The 19,036-nt window shown below is 35.6% G+C and overlaps 1 non-coding gene across 1 annotated transcript; it reads right to left on the bottom strand.

Moving 5' to 3' along the window:
• Positions 1 to 16,730: 16,730 nt before the first annotated feature.
• LOC131608358 (small nucleolar RNA R71) lies at positions 16,731 to 16,837 on the bottom strand. The gene has a single exon (XR_009285623.1). It is a non-coding gene; the product is annotated as a small nucleolar RNA R71 (small nucleolar RNA).
• Between the last annotated feature and the right edge of the window lie 2,199 nt (positions 16,838 to 19,036).

Raw genomic sequence — 19,036 nt, 5'->3', positions numbered from 1 at the left:
TTGAGTTATAATTGCATAACATGTTGAGTTGAGTTGTTCATCGAGAACTACAATGTTGGCCTTTCATTGCCAAATTGTGAAGTTTATAGAGAACCTTGTTGAGTATGAGATGTGAATGTTATTTGTTGTTGAGTTTGAGATGCTGAATAATATTGTTAAATTTCATGCATTCATGTATATCGAAAATAGGTAAACAATGTCACGGTTCAGAGAGAATCAATGACGGTCTCATGTTCAGAGAGAACATTGTTCCAAAGAGGAACCAGAGACGTGGATAACTTAGTAACATAACTCTGACATCCAAAAACTTAGTACCACATACATTTTAGAGGAGGAGTATATTGCATTATACATCTGCATTGTGATTGTTGTTGTTGTAAATTATTGTGTGAGAATGATAATTGATGTTATTGTTATTTGCAAACTATCATTGTTATATATTACACCGTTAACATCTGTGAAGTTATTATCACCTATGTTTTATTTTGTTTGTAGTGTTCTTTAATCTTTTGGAGTATACATAATTAGGTGGAGGAGTAGCTACTGTTGAGATGAGGATGGCGTTGAGGCCACTTCTTTTATTTATTATTTTTTTGAGTTATTTATTTTTGATGGTGCTCTGATCACTAACACTAGGTTTAAGAAGTTTATTATTTTGAGTTGATGTTTGGATTATCTAATTAATCAATTATTTTATTTGTTGAGACAACCGGAGTTCCGCTGATATTTTATGTCTTATTGTGAAAGAGTATGTGTGATGATCATGTGTGACACCTATTTTTAAGTAAATAATTGTTTATCTTTTATAAATAAAGAATTTGTGTTTTTAGGGTGTTACAACAAGCATGGTTCTTCAACCATCATTGACTGTCATTGCTTTCGAATGCCTCCTTAAAGGTCTTTTTTTAGTTTTGCAATCCTTCAACCACATTCAAAGCATAACATTCAAGGTAACCATAATTGTCCCTTTGAGATGGTTAAATCTACATCCTTGCCTTTTCACAAGCCATATGATTATGAAAATCTTTGTAATCTCTCCCTCACTACTAATAGTTTCTATAGTAGGAATCACAACCTCAAACTAAGTATTTTCTGTCATACCCCAAATTTGTCCTACTCTTTTATCAAATCATATGGCTTAAATATTTATTTTTCCTCATATGCATATATACCCTCCATTAGGTCATACAATAAATCATGCATCATTAGTCTATACCTTGTCATTAGGATCGAGAGCCATAAAACTAGGGTTTTCTTTTGATTCAAGGTTATCAAGCAATAAGGTGTTTAAACATCCTCATCCCTCAATCTTAATTAAAGAAAAAGAGTTCATAAGTTTGTTCAAGCTCATCCAGGGTTTAGGGTTCCATTTCTTCAAGGGTGATCACAAGTTCCTTTTTAACTGGCACAAGATTAGGGTTTTTGTCAAAGATAACCTATGGTTGACATTTTGATCAAAACTTGATTCTATTGTTCAAAATGAGGTTCAGGGCATATATGGCTCAAAGTCAAAGTTTGTCTTGTTCCCAAGGGGTTTCAAGAGCTTATAGGTGATAGAAGAAGATAAATTCGCCTAATTGGAAAAAGACAACTATGGCTCAAAGTCAAAGTTTTACTTTTGAGGTTTTTGGTCAGCCATGAACATTTCAAGTCATTATACATAATAATATGAGGTTTGATCAAGTTTCATCAAGGGAAATCAAGAAAATCATGAAAGTTGCTAAATTAAGGTTTTCAAAAACTATTTTAAGTACAAGTTTTTCATGTTCATTCAAGTGACTTTCCATGATCATATATTTATCATCAAGGGTCCAAAATTGCAACCAAGGGCTGAAATTGAAGATGATGTGTGATAATAAAAATTAGGGCAAGATTTGAAGTCAACAGAAATTCATAAGTTGCTTTAAAGTGATGTCAAAGTGAAAGGTTCAAGTTATCAAAATTGGCCAAACACTTAGAAATTTTTCCAAGTATTAGGCAGTTGAAATTTATGATTTTCCAAAGGGTGCAAATTTTTACCAAGGCATTATCTCAATGGACTTTCAACATCAATTTTGTAGCACGATATAAGACCTTTAATTTGATACCAAGTTTGAAATAGTTGGACCTGTGAGCGAGAAGTTATGATGATTAGAAATTGGCATGTTGGAACTGATAATGTCCAAGTGCATGTACAAGTTTTGCCCAACCTGAATTCCGACCAGCTTTTGGACCACCAAATCAACCAATTTTCAAAAGTGATTAACACCATTCTTGTTCATTTTCACTCCCTTTACAACTTTAATTCATGTTACAATACCTCACTCATTCCACATCAAAAACACCTTTGAACTTGCTTGAAAAATAAGGAATCCATTGACACAATTTTGCAACTTGAAAATTCAAACTATACAAAACTTGTTTTAGATCTTTCTCCATGTGCCAAATCATCTCCATACACCATAACAAACTTGTTGAACTTCTCCCAAACCTCATTCCATGCCACATGACTTTAATCCTAAGCAAGCTCCAAACCAAGCTTCAAAGTTCAAATTTGATTCCAACTAACTCCATAGCTAGTTCTAAACCCCAGGTTATAATCCAATCGAGATCAAAACTTCCTTAGCAAGATTGTCATCCCCTATATAAACTACCTTTCCCTCTAAAACTCATAATCACCATTGTTTATAAAAAATCACCAAAACTCTATCTCTCTTTGAAATTCCAATTCCTTTACTCTCTCTCAATTCTTTTCATTCTATCATCGTCAACCTCACACATGAAAGCTGTTGTAACACATTTTAAGCTTAATTCATCATCAAATGAAATATTCATCTTCAAGCTCTCATCAATGGTGAAGAAATCAAATTCTTTAATTCAGTGTGATTTGATCCAATTCCTTACTTCAAACATCATCTAAACTAGGGGTGACAAAACAGGTTGTCCGCCCTGATTTGCACCCACGCTGCCTTAAGTCCCCAAAAAAAGAGCTGGGCGGGCAAGCCCACCAAGTGATATTGGGCATAAAACTCAATCTCGCCCCGCCAAGGTGGCAGGTTGGCGGGCGGCACACCTATTTTTAATTATTCTTTTTCAATTTTTTTAATAGATTAATAGGCTTTTTATCTTTCAATTAAATTTTTCACTTATTTTTTAGAGTAATTTTTTATAAAGCTTCTTTTTAACATATTTTACTTTAAAATATGTTGCATATATTCACAAATAAATGTATAAAATAAAATCATCAGGAATTGGAATTACTAGAATCAACAAAACAGAGTCGGGTTTAAGGTAGGACAAGCTAAACGAATAGGTGAGGTAGGCTTTGGCGGGCGACGAATTTTGGCAGGGCGAGCATTGGCGGGCAGCGGATTTTGGCTGGGCGGATTTTGTTGGATGGCGGGCCCAAAACCCCAATCCAATCCACCCCATTTTATGGCGGGTGCACGAGCCGGCCCAACGGGCCACGGCCCATTTTTCCACCCCTAATCTAAACATCACACCTAAACTTCTGAATGCATCAATAGCCTTCTAGAAGTGTTGAATCAAGCAAATCAACTTCATCTTCTTCGCATCATAACTGGACTTGGACTGAGCAATTCAACATGATCAGAAGTAAAATAGATATGGATTCTTCATCATCGGACTTCTCTGAAGTTTAATTGATCTTCATCTTTGCTTAAATCACCTTGAGAAGGCGCATCGGACGTACTCCGATTAGTAAGTTCTCTCACACTTTAAACTCTATGATTTCAGCATCATTTCAAGCAAAACACGATTGTATCCTATGCAAAAATCTTCACTGAGCAATAACCTTAACATTTGGATGATTGATTCTTGTTATTAGTCATTTAATTTCAATTTTAAAACTTAGGGTTCATGTTTGTTTTGTTTCGATTTGAGAGATTGAGGATGAATCTGGAGAATATAGTTCCATATTTTGAATCAGCGTGAAGAAACGAAGAAGATGATGGTGGATATTTTGATTTCTGGAAAACTCCACCACCGTCCATGGTGGAGATGGTTTCCAGAGAAGATGAAGATAACAAGGAGCTTGGTGCGTTTTTTTAATTCAAATGGATGCGTTGTCATGTCCTCATTGGTCCACCTTTTTTTTATTTTCTTTTTTTTAAAATACTCAAAAATTATAAAATAGGTTAATTGGGTTGGGTCTGGCGCATAATTGCTATTCATAAATCCAGATTCATTTTCTCACCCCCTTGGCCCATTTATTTCTATTTTCTTTTTTTAATTTGTTCTAATATTTTCTTTTATTATTTTTAATACATAAAAATGTTTAAAAAATATTTTTAATTGCAAATTGTATTTTAGAATTTCATTTTAATATTTTAGACTTTATTTTGATATTTTTAGGCTATTGTTTTAATTGCTTCAGTCTTTTAATGATTGAAAATGGATAAAAATATTAGTACTTTGTTTTAATTTTTAGATTAATAAAAAATCCAAAATGACATGTCACATTTCTTTTAATATTTTTAGGGTTATAGATTTTATTTTTTATTATTTTTCTTAGTTTAAAATGACCAAAATGCCCTTTGTGCTTGTGTGGATTTTTTGTTGACTTGTTGATTAATTCTTGATGATTCCCTTCATGATGTCTTGCTTGATTGATTGCCTTGATCCATATTTGATTACTTTCTTGCTCACATGTTCCCTTAGGATTGATAATTCAATATTAATCTTCTGATTAATTTGAATTAGTTAGACCTTAGGATCTTAAGCCAAGCTTGATAACAGTTAGGGTTTAGTCCCTTTGATCCCAACCTTAGGTCCATCTGTACGACAACATTAGGGTAAATCTTCCCCCTTGGTATTTTTCTTTTGCATGGCACTTTTCTCTTAAAACAAAAATTTCTTTTCTTAATCAAATCCAAAAATACGGAATAAATATGATGCGTACAAATACGTCATAAGCCTTAAGTACATGAGAAAAAATGAGTGAGGGTTATTCCTTACCTCTTCTTAGGGTGTTTTGCACATGAGACATTTGTCTCAATCACATGGAATACTCTATCTCATATCATAGACTTTAGTATAGTACGTATCTCAAACATTTTAAATACTAAGGGACAAATACTCAAATACCCTGAATCTTTAAGGGACCATTTGATGTATTCCCTAGAAAAATACTAGAGCCAATTTCAAATCATTTTACCTCTTGGCTTTTCTCTTTAACCTTTTTCTCAAAAGGGCAAGTTATTTCCATGCTACCACATTGAAGGTCGTGTCTAATGCTAGAGTGCGAACGTTAATATCGTCCATTAAAAAACACAAACAAACAAATCTTTTTAAGAAGAACTACAAAGCTCTGATTTCTCGATTGCACATTAGGGATGCATAGGCATAGGGTTCAAGAAACCCTGGCGAGCTCAATAATAAAAACCTTTTCTTGTTCCCAATCAACTCATTCATGCATTCCCCTTAACAAGTAAGTTTTTAGATATACATACCCCTTTGATTAGAACAACCAAAGTGGATCCCGTAGAGTACTACGGACATGAGGGGTGCTAATACCTTCCCCTTGCATAATCGAATCCCGAACCTGAATTCGGTTGCGAGACCTTGTTTTTTTCCATATTTGAGGTTTGCTAAATATCTCCTTTCCTTTTTTGGGATAAATAAAGTTCAGTGGCAACTCTGTTGTTCTTTTGCGGTAGCGACATTCTCCGCCATTGTTTTTAAAAGCTTCATCCCCAAGTCTTTTCTCTTCTTTCATTGACGAGACTCACTGAAAGTAATACATCTCCAATTGATGAAGTTTGATCCTCTAGGTTGCACTCCCAATAACTTATAACTCTTTCCACCTCTTGGATAAACATTGATGACATACTCTAAAACTTTTCCATCAAGTTGAATTAGCTTGATTTTCAAAATAGGCAAAGTTTTGGCTACCTTCAAATAAGAGTAGTTTTCAGGTTTTCTACTATAAACTACCATATGTGTTTGTAATTTTGTTCCTGTAAATGAACATGTGTTAACTAGGTAAGTTGGTTTGGCACCATCCTTACCCCAAAAACTAAATGAAAACTCGACGTTCATATGCATTTTTATCCATTGTCTTCGGCAATGCTCATTAAAGTTATCTAAAATAACCTTCAACCATCCACCATGCCTTGACCTCAATTCTCATAGCTTATTATTGTTATGAAAGTTTTCACTAGGTGATGATGAATAAAAAACAACATTAAAATCTTCTAAAATATATAAGTCATATATTTTAGACCATTTAGCTATGATAACTTCACCATGTGAAATCTTCAACACGTCATGTTCAACTCTAGTGCAATAGCCTAGATCATGAAACATGCTTATGAATAACAGGTTTCGCTTGAGCTTTCGGACATACATCATGTTGTAAAGAAGAAACTCATGATCAGTAAAAAATTTAAGACTGCTTGTACCAACACCATAAACCTTGCAAGTCTTATTTTCACCAAGGAGAACTACTCCACCTTGCTCTAGCTTCAAAGTATTCATTTTTTTCTTAAACACGTGTGGTAAGAGCAACCTGATTCCATGACCCGACTCTTTTCAGTCTCCAAAATCGATACCACTAGTGCACCAACATTTTCATGACCATCCTTATCTGAGGTAACTACAATTTGAACAAAACCATCATTTCCCCTCCTTTTGAGATAACTCCTCATAAATTGGTCGGTTTGTTGGCAAGTAAATAATTTTACCTTTAAATTTTCAAACCTCTTTAATTTAGACATCCATCTACACTCACTTCCTCCTTTAGAGACACTCAAGCCTTCACCGGTATCATGAATATTAAAAAATTTCACCTTTGAAAATTCTTTAGATCTCACACTCGTCTGGACTTCATCCAAATTAACAGTACCTTCCTTACCATATAGAAGGGAATCCTTGAAGTTCTCAAAGAATTTAGGTAATGAGCTTAACAAAAGTAGATCTTTGTTCTCATCATCAATCTTCACCTCAATATTCTCAAGATCATCAATAAACTTATGAAATCCTATCAACTCTATCCACTATGAATTCGTTCTCTACCACTCGAAATGAGTAGAGTTGTTATTTTAGACACAACACGTGAGTCAAAGACTTGGTCCTATAAAATTAATCAAGTTTTCCCACATCGAAGTCACATTCTTATCTTTGGTGAATTCCCTAAAACTTTTCACCTGAGGCACAAGATAATGGTGCTCCTGGTCTTACCTATCATCTCAGTTTTCCTTTCTTATGTTAGGCATGCAAGTGATAACACGAATTTATATCATACATTTAGCTTAAATTCCATAAATATTATCAGCATTTTCATTTAATTATATTGTTTTATTATGATATTATGCGGGTATTTCCGATGTTTCAGGTATTATGTTCGTGTTGAGAACTATTTGTCAAAATAAGAAGAAATAGAGAAAAATCAATTTAAAAGACAAGTAAAGATGGATGTGAAGCATTAGTAAAGAATGGAGGTGAAGCATTAGTAAAGAATGGAGGTGCAAAGAGCAACTGGCCCAACCCAAAAGAGTGAGCGCGTGGCCCACTCAAGGAAGTGAGACGTCCGTCTCACAATCATGGATGACGCCCGTCTTGGGCTTGCAATGAGGAAAAGGCCCAATTGAAGGTGAAGACCAAGTAAATGGAGTGGAGATGTCCGTCTCCCACTCCCCTTGCCACATCACAAAGAGGAGACGCTCGTCTCCTTGTTTGTAGCCACTTGAGATGCACATCTCAAGCCCCCTTTCAACAACGACTCTTTTTCTGGTCACGTGAGCGCACACTTTAAGGAGAAAAAGGAGGAACGTTAAGACTAGAAAGTGAGAAGTACTTTGCAAACCTAGTCCTATAAATACCACATGCATAACACTTGAAAAGGGTCCGAAATTCTGCAAAGAAACTCTGCCGTTTTTATTTTTTGCATTCATTATTTCCCTTGCAATTTAATTCCCGCTTATTCTTTTCTCACAACAATTTATACACCGGAAATTGTTGTGAACCTTTAATAGATCTAGCCTTACGTTAGATTTAGTTTTTATTCCTTGTTTTACTATTTACGCCGAATAATTTATGAAGAACGATCCAACCGACCTGTGGTGGAAGTTCAAGTACTCGAAGATTCCAAAGTTTAATTTAATCCATATTTGTATTATTCAGGTTTCTATTTACCGCTTTAATTATTATTGCATGATACATTGTATGCCATTTAATATGCCTATTACTATGAACCAAATCAATTTATGCATGTTTAACCGTATCAATATGTCTGGCTAATTTAATTAAGATATCGGTATGTAAAGTAATTTAACCGTAGGGATCCGAAATAAGTTGGCTTAAATATGTTTTTATTAAATATCACTCTTTTCTGGTTTTGTGTCTAATTAAATACGCTAAAGTTGTAAAATCAATAGAGCGAGAGTTTGAGATTTTCGAACTGATAAAAGTTAAAATCAATAGAGCGAGAGTTTGAGATCTTTAACTGGATAGTAGACATATAACATTAGTTTTAAGGATGGCGAAAGCGTATTAAAACTGATTAGAATTTATTTATTTTCAAAAAGTGTTTTTAAACTCGACGCGGGACAGCGAGAGCGTATGTTAGGGAATACTAGCATGATTTCAGTAAATAGAGCGAGAGTTTGAGACTAGGAGATTTAAGTAGATAACTTCTTCACGAAATGAGCATTCTATCAATTGTGATGTTTTCAAAAAGATTTTCTATATCTAATGGGATGGCGAGAGCGTACATTATGAGTTAGGATGGTAGTCTAAATCAACAGAGCGAGAGTTTGAGAGGAGGACTTTTAAACAACATAGTTAATAGAGATTTTTAATTAAATAAGAACCTTAGCCAATGGACCTTCGGATCACCTAAGTTAGACGAAATACATACTGATATCCGTTTATCATTATATTTTTAGAATTAATATTTTAATTTTCCCGTTAGAAACAACCCAAGTATTCTTAGCCTTAGCTTTACATAGTAACCTTAGATAACGGTAGGTCGATTCATAGTCCCTGTGGATTCGATATCTTTTAAAACTACACGACATGACTGTGCACTTGCAGTCATCAGATTAATAGACACGTAAAGTCACGATGCAAGCATCAATGCATCACTCTTCAATACATTAATGCAATTTTCTTGAGTTAAAATTGCTTGCATCTTCACTTTCCACAATCCAATATTATTGTCTCCATAAAACTTCTTGATCACCCATTTACCTATGGTGCTTAATAGTAAATAATACCCCTATGCCTCGTGGTGGGTGCCACTTGTTGTGAAAAACAAGTAGAATAATTCAAAGCACTTATGAAAAATTATTCAGAGTTTCAAACACACTAAGAAATCTGATGCGTGGGGGAAAAATGTTGGTGTAAGCCCTAGAGCCCAATAGTTTTATTAGAACTTGGTACTTGTATCAAATTAATTATTAATAATAAAATGCATTTCTTTGTCATGTTTCTTTTTCCAAAATAATAAGGTCCCAAGAATATCTAGTTCGTTTGATGAAACATTAAGTATGACTTAATTATGAGATCTCATTAATCATAAGTGTTGAACTTGAGACTTCACACACAAGAGGGGGATGAATTGTGTGGTTTAGAAAAATATGTTTTTGAAAACTTTTGGCAATTAAAATCAGAGTTTAAAAACATTTTTAAAAGTATATGTAGAGGAAATTAAATAGCAGAAATTAAATAGTTAAGGGGAGATATGGACTTGATATTTGGACTTTCCAATAATACCCGAGATCTTTTAGTAAGAAAAGCTCACGAACCCGCTTATACAAAGAAATGGTGGTTGACCTTCAACCAAAATATTATTACAAGACAATAGATATGAGCGGTTTGTGTAATTTCTCCAAAATATTTTTGAGAGTAAAGTGGCCAAGTTCCTTTCCCAATTGAGGATTAAAGCAGATAGTCTCCTTTCCACGAACACGGACCTTGTAAGGGTTAACCTTCAAGTTCCAAAAATTGGAGCTCAATAATCTTGGCTTTAACAGGATAAACCATAACCTCTGATATTTTAATAGGGTTAATCTCAAACCTAGGAAGATTTTACTATCGGCTAATCCTCAACCTATCTTGGTTTTAACCGGCTAACCAAGAACTATGGAAGATTTTTATAATGGCTAATCTTCAATCAAAATATGAACTGAACACACAATCTCCAACCAAAGCTTTTATTGGATTTAGCTTCTAACCACAAATAATCCCTAAATGACAGTATTCAACCAAGGTTCATATAAACGATATCCTTGGTGAATTTTTACAATTATAAATTACACAAATAACCTCACTCGCAAAGAGACTTTCCTTACAAAAGCATCTGGCTATAACATCTAGTAAGAGAAAGTAAAAAAAAACTTAGAGCGAGAGAGAGTGAAAGGAGATAGTGTCAAAACATGTTTCTAGATGATTTAAAATGAGAAATGAGGTCTCTATTTATAGGCAAGAGGTGTGCCAAAAATGAAAATTGCATTCAATAATTTTTACGGTTAGTTAATCGATTAGATTTCAAAAAACAATTGATTATAAGTTCCAAAATGGAAGTTTAAGATATATGCTCATTGCACATCATTAAGGTGTTGTCTAAATCACTTGAGGGTAATTTTTAATTGGTCTAATTGATTATACCAAAGTCCTAATCGATTAGATGAACCGAATTTTTCCTTCTAGCCATTTCCACAGCTCATAAGTCATCAGGTACAACTCCTAGACATTTTTAAAGATATTTTCTCTTTGATAAAGATATTTGAAAAAGGTTTTAGTGTGTGTGTGTGTGTGTGTATGTGTTCTTATAGACATATAATTTTATGAAAAAGCCTTTTTCTTACCTGAGTTCACTCTCTTATTAAGTCGGGAGATTTAACTCTTAACCTACAAGCCCTTTGTCAGATATTGCCTTATGTATTGACACTACTTGAGATCACTCGAGGCTTTATAGATTTTCCACTTTTGCTTGCCTTCTTTGAATAGTTAAGTTCATGAAACCATATTACTTGAGTTTGCATCTTTAACCGCTTAAGCACTATGCTTGATTTATCATCACTTATTCTTATGGTTGACCTTTAAAGTTGTCATCATCAAAATATGATTTCTTAGTTAAAGGTATATTACCTACAAAACAAGGTTCCACAATAAGGACACTATTTTTAAAGTATCCATAGTCAAACTTTATTATGAATAAGGATAACATTAAAGCATTGAGACTATTAGGTGGATGATCATATCTCATGGATCGTGGATAAAGAGCTATCAAGTCTTCACATATGCATGAATATCATGAGTAATATTTATGATGGATTGACCCACCATGAGAATACTACAGAATATGTTATGAAAAATGTCAAAAGTTATTCTTGAGGTGAAAGTGATGTATACCACCCTTCAATCTAAAACCACTATGGATCCTAGATGCAGAATCGAGTATTTCATTGCCAATCAAACGTTATGCACAACAAGATGACCATGAAGATGGTTGATGGGTATTCCATAAATCATGTCGATGGATATGAGTGACCTAGATAGAATTTTCCCATTCTACATAACATGATATATGTCTAAGGGTCCAATATTGAACTAGACAAGGGTGACACAGTCTATGCCTTGTGTTCAATATAGACATGAGGGGAAAATGGTAATTATACTCATAAAGGTTTTGTTAGATCACATGATATTTTTGTGACTTGGATAGCAGTAATGTGTTGCTAGATACTGATCATTGTTTATTATATTAAATATGTGATTTAGTATAATTGTCAACATCACGAGAACCTACAGGGTCACACACATAAGGACGGATTGGTGAGAGAGTAAAATATGGAACACCATAAGATACAATGTACTTTAGTAAAATATGGAACACCATAAGGTAAGGTGGACTTAAGAGAATTACAGAACACCGTAAATGTACGGTATATACATAAGAGAATTACGAAACACCATAAGGTACGGTGAACACCGTAAGGTACGATGCATGTAACACCCCATATTTTCTAATTTTAATTTAATCGGAAATTAAATTATTATTTATAATTATTTGGTATTTTGTTGAATTATTGGAGAATTATGGATTAAGGGCCATTGGGCCGGATGGTGAGATTAGTAGTATGGGGGTGCTAAGTGAGTAAGCCCATTACTAATTATTTTATGTTTTCATAAAGTAGAGGAAATTGGGAAAAAAGGATAGAACGTGAAGGAACTAAGAAGTGGAACACGAAGAACGTGAAAGAGGAACAAAGAGGAAGAGACCAAAGATCAAGAAATTTGGCTAAGGTAAGGGGGGACTCTTCCAATTACCATCTCTTATCGTGATTATGAATGATAGGGCATGATTAGGGATATTGTTTGGGTCAATTTTGAAGGATAGAAAAACACTTAGAAAGGGGGGGGGTTGAATAAGTGTACTTTAAAAACTCTTAAGATAAAAACAATTGCACAATGATTTTTATCCTGGTTCGTTGTTAACGAAACTACTCCTGTCCACCCCCTTAGAGTGATTTACCTCATCTGAGGATTTAATCCACTAATCAATCTTGATTACAATGGTTTTCCACTTAGAACACAATGCTTAGATACCCTCTAAGACTTTCTAGAGAATTCGATCACAAATTGATCTCCTCTAGTTCTTTACAAATGAATGTAAACAAATTCTTACAAGAGTTATACAATGCTTCTTAAAAAGCTATAATCACAACTGTGATATTTCTCTTAAAGTTTAAGCTTAATCTCACTAAGATATTACAACAGTAATGAAGTGAGGTTGAAGATGAAGTTTGAGAGCTTTTGAATTTGACAGCGTTTCTGTATGTTTGCACAAAGTGTTGTATTCAGCTTCTCATCAAAACTTCTATTTATAGGCGTTTGAGAAGATGATCGTTGGGAGCATTTAATGCGTTGCGTGATCCGTACAGCATTGCATTTAATGTTTCACTCGTTTGTCAACTGCCTCGAGCCTTGCTCTTCCTGCTTTAACTGACTTTGCCTTTAATAGCTTCTAATGTTCCTTTTGTTAGTCAGCGTAGCCTGCCATCTTGTACTTGTTTCTGATATGATCTTTGTAGATACAACGTTTGAATATATCAGAGTCATAACAGCTTGGTGCAGAGCATCTTCTTGTTTTCTGACCTTGAAGTGCTTCTAGCGTGATACCATGAGAACTTCAGTGCTTCTACTTCTGATCTCAAGTTCTTCTGATGCTTCAATAGACCATGTTCTGATTCTGCTTGACCATCTTCTGATGTCTTGCGAGAGCATGTTCTGATGTTGCATACTTGAACCTTCTGAGTCAGTGCTTCTTGCGCTGATTTGTGCATACTCAATATATATTTCCTGAAATGGAAAATGCATAGGATTAGAGTACCACATTGTCTTATACAAAATTCATATACATTGTTATCATCAAAACCGAGAATATTGATCAGAACAATTCTTGTTCTAACAATCTCCCCCTTTTTGATGATGACAAAAACTTATATAAATGATATGAATTTGCAATCAGAATATCAGACGGCTAAAGACAATTACACAGTTATAGCATAAGCATATAAACATAGTGTGTGAATATGTCTCCCCCTGAGATTAACAATCTCCCCCTGAGATAAATAATCTCCCCCTGAAATAAATACTAGAAGAAATTTATAAATAAAAGACTTCCCTGGGTATTTTTCATTTCAGTTGAGACGTTCACAAATGCCTAGAACTTCAGAACATTCAGAGCTTCTACTTCTTGCTTCCATAGGACAGCTTCAGAGCTTTGAATTTCTTCTTGAATCATTGCATGCTCGATTGTATCAGAACATTGTTGAATGTACCAGAGCATCATCAGAGCATCTCTACATCCTGAAATGTTTCAGAACAAACTAAACGACAAAAGTCAGAGCATGGATGAATCAGAATATAACATATGTATCAGAGCATATAGTATGTGTTAGATCACATAAAATGCATCAGAACATATAAGGGATAAGAATGTGTTAGAGCATATTCTGCCACCAGAATATCAAAACATTCTTCCTTCTTGCTTCTGATCTTGAAGCTTCATAGCTCTAAGCTTGCTTCAAATTCCATGAACATGTTTCTATATAGAATTGCTTTTCCCCATGTCTTTGCTTCTCATGTTGAGCTTTTTCAGAATGTCTTCAATCCTGCAAAAATCTCAAAGACATAGAACTTGCAAATTTTGTTAGAAATGTGGAGACTTATTCCCAGCAACTGATATAATTAATCAAATCATATCACATTTTCTCCCCCTTTTTGTCATAACATCAAAAAGCACAAAAGATTCAGATGAAAAACAAACAAAATGAGAGAAGATAAAGATTCATTGATTGATCAAAACGTATCAGTGATAACACGATTTTATATCGTATATTTAGCCTAAAATCCATAGATATTTATAGCATTTTCCATTTATTATGTCAATTTATTATGATATTACGCGTGTATTTGCTTTGTTTCAGGTTTTACACTTCAATTCCGACTATTTGCGAAAAGGAAAGAAAATCGAGCTTAAATGACCAATATTTATGCTTAAAAGACGAAAAGGGTGCTGAAACTAAAGAGGGGTGCAATTAGGACCCAAAAGGCCCAAAAGAGACGAACCAGCCCACAAAGGAACAAAATTGCATGGCCCAAACCTGCCCAGCAAGTGGAGACGCACGTCTCCACATCCTCCATGCCACGTCAGCAAAGGGAGACGCACGTCTCCATGTTCCTACATCTTCTCCACTTGAGACGCACGTCTCAAGTCACGTACCCAGTCTCCCTGAAGAATAGGAGACGCACGTCTCCAAGTCCCGGTCTGCAAAAAGTCCCGTTTTTCACGCAAAGCAACTGCAAAGCCTCACCTATAAATAGAGGCAGTCACTTCAGCAACAAAGGGTCCGATTTCCTGCCAACGAAGTGCTGCCGAAATTGTACCGCGAACTGCTTTTCTTTATTCTGTTTACATTTAACCGTCTATTTTCTCACAACGACTTCTACACTGGAAATTGTTGTGAACTTTTCATAGATCTAGCCTTACGTTAGATTTATCGCTTTATTTTCCTTGTTTATATTTTCTGCCATTTAAATTCCGAAGAACGATCCAGCCAACCTGTGGTGGAAGTTCGAGTACTTCAAGATTCAATTCAATCCAGATTTATTTTAATTCAGGTTTTTTATTTATCGCCTTATTTATATTATTTATTTGCATGATATATTATATGCCATTTAATATGCTTATTATTATGAACCGAACCGATTTATGTATGTTTAATCGCATCAATATGTCTGGCTAAAATACTAAAGGTGTCGGTATGTAAAGTAAGTTAACCGTAGGGGTCCGAAATAAATTGGCTTAAATTATGTTTTATTAATTATCACTTATTTTTGGTTTATATGTCTAGTTTAATTAGTAAGTCTTAAAACCAATAGAGCGAAAGTTTGAGGGATTAGGACGGTCAAAGGTTAAAATCAATAGAGCGAAAGTTTGAGATCTTTAACTGGATAGTAGACATAGGACATTAGTTTTAAGGATGGCGAAAGCGTATTAAAACTAATTGGAACTTATTTATTTTCAAAAATTGTTTTTACACTCGAGCGGGATGGCGAAAGCGTACGTTAGGGGTATTAGCTTGCTCCGAGTCAACAGAGCGAAAGTTTGAGATTAGGAGATTTAAATAGATAACAACCTCGTAAAATAGGCATTTTATTAATTACATTGTTTCCAAAAAGCTCTTCTAAAATCTAATGGGATGGCGAAAGCGTACATTAGGATTAGGACAGTAGTCTGACTCAACAGAGCGAAAGTTTGAGACGAGGATTTTTAATCAATTGGAATTAGTAAAGATTTTTAATTTAATTATGCAAAAGCCAATGGACCTTCGGATTACCTTTAGTTAAACGAAATACATACTGACACCTGTCTTTTATTATTACTCTTTATTTTCTCACAATCACTTTCCCTTAGGAACAATCGAAAATTTTAGTACTCCTAGCTTTACATAGTAACCTTAGATAACGGTAGATCGATTCATAGTCCCTGTGGATTCGATATCTTTTAAAACTACACGACACGACTGTGCACTTGCAGTTATCAGATTTATAGACACGTAAAGTCGCGATCAAGTTTTTGGCGCCGTTGCCGGGGACTATTTAAGTCGATATCGTAACTCACTGTTACACCGTAGAGACTAGGAAAATTCTTCCCTTTCTTTTTGAACGATTGTATGCCAAATACTCGTTCACAAGGAGGAGACTTAATACAACGAATTAACGAGATCGAACGTTTCATTAACGTTAAACGTCGAGCTCGCAACCTTCCCGAAGTAGCAGAAATTCCGATTAATCAGGAATTGAATTTTACTGATCAAATCAATCAAATCACCCCGAAGTTAGAGATGGCTGCTATTCGTCCTCTTAGAGACTATGCCGCTCCTTCGCGCGCTGAACCGCATTCAAGTATCGCACCACCTGCGATTGAAGCAAACAATTTCGAGCTGAAACCTTCACTGGTCCAAGCTGTTCAACAGAATCAATTCTCTGGAAGCCCTGTAGACGACCCCAATCTCCATTTATCCGTGTTCGTGCAATACGCCGACACTATCAAAGCCAACAACGTTAGTTCCGAAGCTATTCGATTACGCCTTTTCCCTTTCTCCTTGAGAGATAGAGCGAGAGCGTGGCTTCAATCCCTGCCTTCCAATTCCATAACTACGTGGGACGAATTGAAGAGAGTATTCTTAGCAAGATACTTTCCGCCTAGCAAAACTGCTATGCTTAGAGGTCAAATCAACGGATTTACCCAGAAAGATAACGAATCGCTTTTCGAAGCTTGGGAACGTTACAAGGACATGCTTAGAATATGTCCTCATCATGGACTCGAACCATGGCTGATCATCCATACCTTTTATGGTGGTCTCTTATATAACACTAAAATGACTATAGATGCCGCTGCTGGCGGAGCATTAATGGACAAACCCCATGATGAAGCATACAAACTCATAGAGAACATGGCACAAAACCATTACCAATGGGGAGGAGAACGCGCCGCTCTAGAGAAAGCCCAAACCAAAGGAGGAATGTACGAAATTAGTGGTATAGACCGCGTTAACGCTAAAGTAGACGCTTTAACTCAAAAGATCGAGAATTTGACAATCACTCCTTCAGCCACCGCTGCCGCTGTAGCACCTAACTGCGAGATTTGTGGATTGACTGGGCATGTAGTTGCTGAATGTCAACTCTTGACTGGAGTCCCATCTGATCAAGTAAATTACGCTCAAGGAAACCCTTATTCTAACACGTACAACCCTGGATGGAAAAACCACCCGAACTTTTCTTATAAGAACAACAATGCGTTGTACGCGCCTGGACAAGCACCTGCTGTACCACCTGGCTACCAAAAAGCGCCTGTAGCTGCTCAAAACACCCCTAGGAAGTCGAACCTAGAAATCATGATGGAGAACTTCATAGCTTCCCAACAACAAACCAATAAAGACTTCCTGAATCAAAACATCCACAATAGCGAGCAACTAAAACAACTATCGAACAAAGTAGATGCTTTAGCTACGCATAACAAAATGTTAGAAACTCAAATCTCACAAGTAGCTCAACAACAAGCACCTACTGCTGCCCCTGCTGGCACGTTTCCTGCTCAACCACAACCTAATCCTAAAGGACATGCGAACGCAATAACACTACGAAGTGGAACTAATTACGATGGACCCATAGATCCTAGAACCCAAAACGTACCCATGTCACAACAAGAGCCAAAGGAAACCCAAAAGAAAACAACCGACAAACAAACTGCTAAGACTGATGAGACCAATAACGAAGTGGAACCCGAAAAAGAGAAACCTTATGTTCCACCACCACCTTATAAGCCACAAATTCCTTACCCTCAAAGATTAGCTAAATCAAAAACCGAAGCGCAATTTAAAAGATTTGTAGAACTTCTGAAGCAATTAAACATAACCATACCATTCACAGAAGCCATAACTGAGATGCCTTCGTACGCTAAGTTCTTAAAAGAAATCTTATCAAACAAAAAGAAACTCGAGGATAACGAAACTATAACACTTACCGCTGAATGTAGCGCTATCATCCAAAACAACATGCCTCCAAAACTGAAAGACCCTGGTAGTTTCTCTATACCCTGCGTAATTGGAAAAACCATCATAGAGAAAGCCTTGTGCGATTTAGGAGCTAGTGTTAGTTTGATGCCTCTTTCGACCTGTAAGAAACTCAATCTAGGTGAGCTTAAAGCAACAAGAATGTCTCTTCAACTAGCAGACCGTTCAGTTAAATATCCTGTAGGAATGTTAGAGAATATCCCTGTTCGTGTAGGTCAATTCTACATCCCAACTGACTTCATCATTATGGATATCCAAGAAGATTCTAACATCCCGATCATTTTAGGAAGACCATTTCTAGCGACCGCTGGTGCAATTATAGATGTAAAGCGAGGAAAGCTTACTTTCGAAGTAGGAGAAGAGAAAATAGAATTTATCCTTTCCCAATTCCTAAAAGCACCTTCTATAATTGACACATGCTGTTCTGCTGACATAATCGACGAGTGTGTCAAGGAAATAAAATCCGAACCAAATAAGGAAACCGAAACCCTAAGAATTCCTATGCCGCCAATTTTTGAAGATGACAACTGGCGTGAGGAATATCAAGATAACCACCTGAGTGAATGCTTAGCTTTAACCCCTGATCCTATACCTGGACCAAAGAAACCTGCTATAGAGCTGAAGACACTTCCTACCGATCTTAGATACGAATTTCTAGACGAAGAACTAAACCGACCAGTTATAGTGAACGCCAACTTAGGACGAACTGAGACTGAAAAATTACTTAATGTCCTAAGAAAATACCCTACCGCTTTAGGATACAACATATCAGATCTAAAAGGTATAAGCCCTTCTCTGTGTATGCACCGCATTATGCTCGAAGACGATAGTAAAACCTCTAGGGAACATCAAAGGCGAATAAATCCTATTATGAGCGATGTGGTTAAAAAGGAAATCCAAAAACTGCTAGAAGCTGGAATAATATATCCTATATCCGATAGTAAATGGGT

This window comes from Vicia villosa, linkage group LG5 (assembly GCF_029867415.1).
Source record: "Vicia villosa cultivar HV-30 ecotype Madison, WI linkage group LG5, Vvil1.0, whole genome shotgun sequence".
NCBI lineage: Eukaryota > Viridiplantae > Streptophyta > Magnoliopsida > Fabales > Fabaceae > Vicia > Vicia villosa.
Note: the sequence above shows the minus strand (reverse complement) of the source record. Positions and strands in the feature narration are given on the sequence as shown.